The 10,547-nt window shown below is 38.4% G+C and overlaps 1 long non-coding RNA gene across 1 annotated transcript; it reads left to right on the top strand.

Annotated features, from left to right (window-relative positions):
- The first annotated feature begins 6,451 nt into the window (after positions 1-6,451).
- LOC140697738 (uncharacterized) lies at positions 6,452-10,036 on the top strand. Its single transcript, XR_012075040.1, has 4 exons — positions 6,452-6,714; positions 8,199-8,427; positions 9,354-9,433; positions 9,731-10,036. It is a non-coding gene; the product is annotated as an uncharacterized lncRNA (long non-coding RNA).
- Positions 10,037-10,547: the final 511 nt, after the last annotated feature.

Below are 10,547 nucleotides of genomic sequence, written 5' to 3'. Positions count from 1 at the left end.
ATAAATTTTCTTATCTTTTGAGACTTGATTATGTTGATTTCCTGTGTTTTAATTTAAAGGATCATGCTAAAGCTTGCCTGGAATTTGTTAGAATTTGGGCTGTTTTCCCATGGAATTATATTTTAGAGAAGACTGGACACAATTTCACTGGGAAGATTGTAATATTCATTTACATACTTGGTTATTTTCACTTGCCTTTTTTAGAATTTGTCTATTGTTTTTTTAAGAAAAAAATAGTTACTGAAACATTATAGCAGTTTGAGGAAACAAGCCTTCCACTAGGTCTTATGATCTTCACTCTTAAAAAAAATAACATTCTGTTTTATTCTCAGGCTTGTATTCTGGTAGTTTGCAATTTTGAAAAGGGCTATAAATAAATAAAAGAAAAATCAGAATAGCTGGGTTTCTATTTTGAAGGAACATGAGATGCAGGGAATTTTAACATATGTTTTCATGTACTTGAAAGCATGCTGAATCAGTCCTGATAAGCCGCTGGCACTGAATTCCGGACAAGGAAGGGCAAATGCTTACTGACTGCACTGAAGTTGTATAAGGCAGTATCATGAAAGACATTGATAGAAGAATGGGAAATGCTGACATTTGATTACATGAAAATTTGTGCTACTCTAGGAAAAAAAACATTTTGAAGCATTTTATTTAATAGACAATCATAGTCATGATTGCCTTATCACTAAACTCTTGGCGGGGTCATCATTTGCCCACAATCCTCGGGCCTGACTGTTGAGACTAATTCCAACAGGCCAGATGCCTTCTTCTCCTTTATTGCTGTTTAGCACAATATGGTCTTTCCCAATATACACAATTTTCTTGAAGGGCTTCCAAGTCCACTGGGTCCATATACAATTGTGGACATTCTTTGCAAACGTTTCCAAAGAGACTATGCCACTTTCATATAAATCAAGGGGGTAGCTGGGAACTTTGGGGGAAGAAGAAGTAAATTTATGGAACCTCACCATCCCCAAGTCCTATCTAGTCATTACCATCCAGCCTTATGCTAACATCCAGTTTTGCTCTATTCCCACTGTTGGAGGAATCCATTTTCCTCTGTTCTTTTAGGTTCTTCTCTCTGGTGTATGAATGAAATTGACATGGGACAGATTAACAGGAGAAAATCAAACAACAGTTGAATAACATGTCTGCATGGAAGAGACCCAGGAAAACTCAGTAAATCACCAAAATGGCTGAACCCCTCCCTTAAATACTATTTTCAGCTAAAGACAAAACAGGATGTTGGGGTTAGTGGTTTGGGACTTCAAAGGAGAGGAAGGCAACTGACATGGAGATGGAAAAGCAAATGTTTGATGAACAAAATTTTGCTGGGCCCTGCAGGGAGAGTAGGACACAGAAAGGAATTTTAACAAGCAGACTTTGTTAGGTCCTTCCTTGTCTGCGTACTTAATTCATACTCCGGTTGTCTATGGTGAGATTTCCCGTCCTGGAATAAGTCCTGTATCTACTTTCTTCAGGCAGTTAGGGGGAAGGTCAGCATTTCTTCCTGAGTCTTTTGGGTCTTGATTTTTTTTTTTCAGCTCGAAAGAGTCCACATGCCAAAGAGATATTTTGTGCTGGCAAATTTTGTTCCCTTACACCACACATGTGGGGAGATAGTAATCATTTGATCTGATTGATAATATAAAAATGGAAAATATTGTTTATTACCTCTAGGGTGGAAGCATTTAAGGAATGGTCAGTGGAACTCTCCAGTTTCTGCCCTTCTGGTTGACCTAGCTGGGGAACCATATGGTTTTAACACTTTCAAGAAACCTTAATAGGAGGGTGTACAGATGTTCTGTGATTAAATGTCTGCACCGTCTTTATTCGTGTCTTCATCAAACCTGCTAATTACCAGGATGGCTCAGTTTTTCATGGTAGAGTAAGAGTATCCATTTGAGGTTTTGATTTCTTCTAAATATTGACTTTAGAATTTTTACTTTTCCATTTTAATGGTTTTAAGTTTTAATCTCTGTACTGTCATTGGCAGCATTTCTACTGGTGTGTTCACCATAAATGTTAGGGAGATTGCCATTGAGCTCTCTGGCTTACATGGCAGGAAATAATTTGATTTGGTTTCCTGACAAACTGGATGAGATGTCTCTTCCAATGAACATTCACCTTGCCACTGAGCATGCCATATATTTAGACACATGGCTTCATTTTTATGATCTTTTAAAACTTCATTTATTTTATGTAGCCCATGGCTGAGATAATCTTTTATAGGTTTTCTGAATACCAGGATTGGTGGCAGGTTGGAAAGTGCTCTGCTTTGGGCAGGAATGGAAGTATGACCTCCCTGTAAGGCATGCATCCAGAGAAAACACATTATTATTAACAGGAAAATTCTCAGCAAGTTCATTTTTCATTCATACTTTGTGGTGTATAATATTATAGAGGATACATGTAAGGGAAATATTACCCACATATTGATTTAGAGAGGCAGTGTTATAGATCATATTATAGTTAGCCATTCTATACATTATCGCCCCATGCCACTTTTAAAATACATGGTATTAAAAATAAAAAAATAAAATACATGGTGTTGATAGAGTAGGAAAAAAAAGGAAAGATTATTTTCCTCTTGTTTTAACTTAATCATTTCTGTCACAGTTTTATCAGGACAAATGAATGAATAGAAAAGGCAGGGACAATATGATTAAAATAAATTCATATTCAATCTACACTCATGGCTGCTTTTGGCAAGGGATCGTGTAAAACTCCACTTGGGTGTCTTGAAGATGAAATTTCTTTTCTGACTGTCAGATTAACTAAAACAATCCTTAATTCCAAAGGGTCAGAATAAGCATAAACCCCACTATACTAGTTCATGGTTCTAAAACAACAGATATATGGAGACCCTGTTAGGACTCACCGATATTCTGTAGATGAAACAACAGGCAAGGCAAAGCCTTCCCTTCAGGACTCCAGCGGCTACTTCATTTGACAAGAACCACAACGAGGCCAAAATATTTTAGTGACGTTGGTGACCATTATGCAAAAAATGAAAGTTTTAAATATGAGTACTTATACCATTTAATGCTTATTGTGTATATTCAAAAAAATTTAACTAGTGCAAAATGTTATTGGGTGTCACGATTAAAGGTTTTAAATCTATTATTAAGGGAGAACTAGGGGTTAGGAATGTGGATTCCTGTTTCTGATCACATCGCAGAGACTCATTCTTCCGTGTTCTACCAAGCAAGATAAAGGAGTTCTAAGTTTTATAAATTCTTTGTAATTTTCTAATGGACCCCATTAACACTCCTTCTCATTTTGATCTTAAAATATTTGTCTGAATAAAGCATCCAGGAAGGATTCCCTCCCTTCCTCCTCCTCCCATCCAAGTGGCCAAAGAATCTTGCAGAGTATTATTAATTATTTTATGTTTATTAACTCAACAGGCATGGTCTGATTGACCATATAAGGGCATGAATATTTCATTTCAAAAATGAAAAGCTTCTGTTCCAAGAAAAGGGTAGAGTATCTAGTTGGTTGGACACCCCAAATTGTACTGCTAGTTTGACACTTGTCTAATCTTGAATACTTGGGGTCATATTTACCCAAAGAACAAGCAGTTTTTAGGGGTTGCTTTTAATCTCATTGCATTCTTTATCATTGCAAGAAACCCACCATGAAAAGCAAGCTGTTGTTCTCTAAGCTTCTACTTCAGTGGTCATCAGTTAGTGACAGGAAGACAGCAGGTACGTTACAGACCCATTTGGTTCTCTGGAAAGCCGCACCTCTGCGGTAATGCAGCAATTAGAACTGGCAGGAAGCCTTGTGATGCAGAGGTACATTTTTAAAGGTATAAAACAGGTATGTTCTGTTCTATATTCTCTAAAATGTATTTTTTAAATGATCTAATGCCACTTTTTTGAATAGTAGACACCTGAGTGTCTATTATAACTTAATCAGCTTGAATTTGATTTTTTTTAAAGACATTCTACTCTGCTTCCTAATGTTTTTCCAAGAAAAATGCACTACTGATTCTAAAACAGAGCCAATTACCTTTGATAGACATTTTGCTGCTTTTAACAGGTTTATAAAAGACAAAGCCGTAAGATAAATCACCTCATTTGGTTACTTTGGTGTTCTTTCATAAGCAGTCTGTCTAGAAGCTATTTTGCTTAAAAGTAGGCATTCTGTGCATACTCTGAGAATTTGTTTTGCCCGAGGCAATTCTTTGTTTATAATTACTGCAATTTTTTTTTCAAAACAAAGTGATTTATGTTTTATGGAGTAAAATCTTGGACACTTTTGATCTCTCACTCTCTCTCTCTCTTTCTTTCTTTTTTTTCTTTTGTCTGGCCACTTTGTTTATTGTCCTCTTGGTACAAGGTACATGGTTATGAGGTGTCAGGAAAGCTCGTGTGTGGCTTGGATAGTAAAGAGCAGTGCTTTCTCAGTTTCCTTTTTGGTGTTTTGGTATAAAATAATCCAAATACTTCTGCAAGCCTCCTTCTGCTAGTCTGCGGTGGGGTAGGTTGGGGAGGGGTGAGGAGGAGAGGGGTGTGGGGAGGGGCGCCCAGAAGCGAAGTGCCTCAGAAGGAAGCCTGGGGACTGGTGGTGGCAACTCCAGGTGGGCCAGCATTGGTTTCGCCAGGCTGCTGCTTCCTCGTGGCTTCCTGGGCCTGGTCACAGGTAATTAAGTCACTGGAGGCCCGGGGAGATTGCGAGGGCACTGGGCATGGCAGCACTGTGGCCATGAATGGGAGAACGGATTTCCCCAAGAAGGAGCTCCCCGACCAGAAACCTGGACGGCCATGGGGAGACCAGAGTGGCAGGGATGGCTTCCCTACCGTACTCCGTACTTGGCACTTCTGTGGAAACTGTTACTGGGAGTGGAATCCAGGCGGCTTGTGGGCTGGTGGAAATCTTGGCTATGATGCCACCCTGGACTTGGTGCTTGATCACGTTCATGAGTGGTGGGAACTGGGGCCGAGCCCGTTTGCTGAGGAAGAAGTTGATCTCTGATTTGTCTATGCACTGGTCTGTATTTAATATACCTAGAAGGTACTTGACAACATCACTAAGATAGAACATCACCAAGATAGAGGGGCCTTAAATTTAGGTAACTGTCTCTATTAGATACCTCAACGTCTACAAAATGATTTTACCCCACATTTTTGGTAAGGAAAATGTACTTATGCTCAACTCACAGCATGGACTAGTTGTCCTCCCAGCTTCTTTTCCAAGAATACAATCTCAAGCTCTCTCACTCAAGTTTTCTTTTCTTAAAATTTATTTATTTATTTTTGGGGGGAGTGAGGTGGTAGTTAGGTTTATCTATTTACATGGGGTCACTGGGGATTGAACCCAGGACCGCGTGCATGCTAAATGCCCTCTTTGACCACTGAGCTATACCCTCCCTGCGTTACTTGTTTTTCAAAACATTATTTTACGGAAAGAGTATTCAAGGAGGCTTGCTGAAAGTCGAGCAGTCCATCTCCTTTTACAAATGATATAAATTACATTCCTTGAAACAGCTAAAGCAACAGAAAGCAGGTCATCTAGTTCATTAACATCTGCTGAAGGAAGTCACAGAGAGGACCTGCCTGTTGGTTGACCCTCAAGGTGGACCCAGGCTCCTCATTCCTCCCGTCCTTTGAATGTACGTTCTGTCCACCATTTGCCTTCTAGGAGCAATTCCAAGAACTAGTGTTGAGAGACTAAGATGCTGTTCAGACCATCTGAGCTGAATATGTGACTGAACCCTGGTAAAGCTGTACAAACTTTTAAGATTTGGGTGGGCAGGTGCAGAGATCTACTGGTCTTGAGGCTGACCAAGACAAGCCTTATATGTCCCTTGCTTACTAAAACTGCCACCTGCCAATATGGAGTGGCCTGCCTCTTTCTTAGGTCTCTCCCTGCCCTCTTTGTAAGGGGCCAATTTTGGATTTCACCTGGAAATCTCCTGAGTTTGCAAATCAACAGCATCCCTTTGCAAAATCTCTTTTCCTGAATTGCTGTTCTGAACTGAGCTCTGGTATGATGCCATCAGCCTTTATCGATAATTGAGTTTGTCATTATGCTTATTAGATGGCTGTTGCAAAGAATATTGTTTGTTTCATTATACAGTGAGTGGCTTTTTTATCAGGCTCCCTAGAAGAAATTACTGTTTGATCTTACCATCACCAGGGACTGGATTTTTTTCTGAGCAGTTGGTTTATTTCATCTATTTTATTGTGATTTATAAAACTGTTAATTACATCTTCTCAAAAAGAATTGAGTTTTTTTTCTCACAAAATATTTTTTAGTTACTGAACTATGAGAAAAGTGCGTTGATGAGTCCTGGAGTTTTTTGGTGGAAATAACTTTGATAATAATAGCTAGGACAGTTGTCCCTTGAACAGTGAGGAGGCTGGGGACACCAAACCACCAGTTGAACAACCCAAGTATAACTTAACAGTTGGCCCTTTGTATCCACAGTTCCACATCTGCAAATTCACCCAGCTTCAGATGATGTAGTACTGTGGTACATACTTACTGAAAAACAATTTTCATATAAGTGAATCCATGCAGTTCAGGTTGTCTGGGGATTGACTGTATTTATTAATTACTTTCTGTGTTGTAGCAATGTTCTAAGCAGGTTAAAGTATTAACTCTTTGCAATTATTATTGCTAATTTATAGATGAAGAAACTGAAATGCTAAGAGACTCAAAGACATTTTTGAAAACTTGCCCAAAGACACAAAGCTAGTAAGTATAAGAACTACCATTCAAGTCCAGGCAGTCTAGAATGGCCGCTATATCACGTTGCCCCTCAGTTCAAACGGTGATAATATTTGTTTGACATCCTGTCTTAACTTATCCTGTCTTATTTTACGTATAAAATCAAAACTATTAGCTTAGGCATCAATCATGAAATAGCATTTCATGGTTGGGGCACGTAACAGGCACTGGGTAAATGTTAATTTTCTCACCGGGGGAATGTTTAGGCACAGTGAAGGAGGTGTGTGGACCTTACATCCAAGAGTTTATAAAATCATTGTTAACGCTGCTTTAAGCTTTGCACATCTAAAACAAAATGCTCAAAATGTTTTAATTAAGGAAAAGAGGAGAAGAAATTTGGGAATGGGTTTTCTCGTGCAACGTATGAACTTGCTGCAGTGAAGTGAATCTCTTACGTCACGACTCTTTGTTCTTTCAGATAGTGTCGTCTCAAGTGTCCCATTCCATTTCTCAGAAAAGTTTGTGCTGTGGACTGAGGGACTTTGGTTGTTTGGCAGTTGCACACATTCACCGCATTAATACCTTCCTTAAGTGTCGTGATGAATTGAATTCTTGATGAACAAATACTAAAAGATTGTTATTGTATTTCCCCCACTGTTAGAGGGGCAGAAGGTTGAGTTCGGGACTGTTTGGAAATTTGAGATATAAACATCTGCAGATTTGAAGCTTGAGCTCATATGAGGACCAAAAGCTAACTAGTAGCAGGAGGCTAGGGTTGCTGAGTGCTCAGCCAGAATGCATCAGAAATTGAGTACTCCCACATCAGTACTTTTTAGAGTGAGCATTTGACTAATTTAAATAGACTCAAAGCTGAGAGCTGGCTGAGAGCTTACGCAATCCAGATTTGTATTCAGTGTGTTTCTGGGGGAAGTCTTTTCCAGACAATATGGGACAATCAGAGTGGGAAGGAGTTTGGCTCCCTAGGACCATTTCCCAAACGGTAATTGCAGGAGGCCAAATAAAACTCCATTATTCTTCCATGGAGCTCAATCCTATGAGTCTCTGAACTTAGCAAATCAGTGATTGGCTTTCTGTTATTTCAATGCACTCATCAAGTAAAAAGATAAAAAATTACCTTTCTGGGAATATATTAATATATGATTAATTTCATTCAACCAGTATTTTCTGAGTACTCTGTGCCAGATACTGCTCAAAGAACTTGAGATCTTATTTCTCAAATCCTGAGATATATTAGGGAACAGAAGAGATAAATATCCTGCCCTCACAGCACTCACGATGCAAACTAGGGTAACTAACGTTTTGTGACAATGTGGCTACAAACTGGACTGAGGAGTATTATGAAGAATACTTTTCCTAAACAAAGTAATTACATGAAGGAGCTGCACAAAGCGTCTCTGATTTCAAGAGAATAAAACAACGTGAGCTAAGTGATAATTAAGTTCTCTTTTCCTATTAATCATGTGGTATAATAATTCAATTTCCAAATCTAGCTCCTGCCGCTGGAGCAGCTTCAGAAATTGTTCACCTATTGGACTAATGCTATGGGCTTGAGGCCAGTGTAATTAGGATTGGGTCTGCATGGGTCCAACAGGATCTGCATGGCTGGATCACAGATAAAGGTGATTGTGGGACGCCATCGCTGGAATCGCATAGTTGGACTGGAGGAGAAGGAACTATTTATCGAAGGAAGGCATTTATTTCTCCAAAAAATCGAAAGAGGTACTGAGAGGAACAAAGAATTTATGTGCTATTACAGGTGAAGGGGCCCTGGCCTTTGAATTCTGGGTGATCTCTTTCCTTTAGTCCTCAGTCAGTGTTTGCTGGTAAGCGGAGGAGAGTAGAAGTTAGGTCACATGGAAGGAAGAGCTGACAAGAGCTAGGGATCAGGTACTACACAATAGATCAGTCAGTCCTCCATTCACAGTAGGGATGGGAAATGAGCCAGAAATTTAGTTATGTGCAGGGATAAGACATGGGTGTCCATATTGGGGTTGTCGGCTATGAATTGTTGGTAGAAGGGTGTTACAATTCAGGAGCTTCCAGTATCATCCCTGACATGTTTTGTATTTGGGTGATGGACATCTGGACCCTGCCACCTTGTGGACAAACAATGAGGATAAGCATTTTTTTCCTGATGAGAATCAGCTCTGGTGGATCCTCTTAGGACTTCTGCTATAGGAGGCTGGGTAAATGTAAGGGCCAACATGTACGGTATTATCCTCTTCCCTGAGGTCTAATTTAGCTGCCTAAATGTAAGAGAGAATCAGTTAAACGATGGAGGAATCGGTGGCGATTAAAATAATAGTCCTTGGCCACCTGCAAATAGTGGTCCTTGGCTTCATGGCAAAGATTTGGGAGAGGGTTTCATTTGTTCCATACATTTAATATGGGACAAAGGGCAGAGAAAAGGCAGTGACTGGATGGGGGAAAAAGAATAGGAACTAGAGGATAATAGTCATTAGTAGAAGATATATTTTAAGAAAAACCTTTTTTGTCTGTGGATAGAGGAGTAGGAGTGGTGATCAGAGTAGTGGAAAGATTCATTCTTTTTCTAAATGTCTTTATTCTAAAGTCATCTCTTTATAAATAATCAAGAACAAATTATAACAATATTTAAACCAGTTTAACTTTGTTTTCCTGTTTAGATTCTAGACTTTGATGTTCATAGATTCCCAGATTATTGTGGGGAAGAGAGTGTCCCAGGGAAGAGCAGGAAAACTCTCAGGTAATGTTTGGGCCACGTTTTTGTTGTATTGATTTTAAAAAGTTATTTTTAGTACTTCCTACAGAGCCAGTGAAAAAGGATTGCAAAACTGACAAAATATTAGCTGTTTTCTAGCCTTCACCGAAGGGTGATGTATCCCTCATGTATATACTTATGGAGTTAATGAAATACATATTTGAAAGACATCACATTAATAAAAAAGAGTGATTGGATAAAGTATCACCTGTATTTTCCTAGTTTACTGTGGGCTCTCTCTCCCTGCACCTGGTACATATTTTTCATCTTTTTATTTGGCAGGAGAGAAGTATCTATGATGGGGAACCCTGCAACAGCTCTTTCTCTTCATAAAGGAAGGGATGCTGAAAATCTGAGTCATTACAGCTCTGTTTCAATTTTATTCACAGCAGTTAAATTATTTAAATGTCTCCTCTGCAGTCAAAATGAATATATTTTAGTTTACAAATATTTTATTACCATTAGAGCAATTTTGTTTCCATTATTGTAGCTTCCGAATTCCATGTTATTAAAAATGAGAAATAACCTTCCCAAAGTGATTCCAAATTAGATTTCTGGGGGCAGATTTTATTTATTATTTTTCTTAGGTTCTTTGACTAGAGGTTCTTTGACATGTATTTCAATAGATGAGTTATATTTTCTCATATATATGTATGTGTGTGTATGTGTATATGTGTGTGTATATTATATATATATATATATATAATTTTAGTCAATCAAGAAGCTTTGTATTTCAGGCCAAAAATAAAATCTGTTGAGTGCATTATAGTGTTTCTTCCTTGCGAGATTTACTAACTTCATAAATTATGTTAGAATTTATGATATGACCATTTTATTGATTATATCATGAGCTTGATGTCTTGGGGCTGCTGTTACTGTGCAGAGATAATTAAGAAGCTTTTTAATCTTTATCCCATTTTCTTTTGTGAACTCAGCTACACTTAATTGTTTTAATTTTGAACATTCATATTTTAATAACTTTAATGTGAGAGCATTTACACAGAGGATATGAGAGTGAAATTTTTATAGGTTTTGGTGAGGTTCACAAGGTTTCAGTTCTTATTCTCTTGATAAGATAAATGTCATGATAAAACGACCT

This window comes from Vicugna pacos, chromosome 1, assembly GCF_048564905.1.
Source record: "Vicugna pacos chromosome 1, VicPac4, whole genome shotgun sequence".
Lineage (NCBI taxonomy): Eukaryota > Metazoa > Chordata > Mammalia > Artiodactyla > Camelidae > Vicugna > Vicugna pacos.
This window is presented reverse-complemented; position numbering and strand designations above follow the sequence as displayed.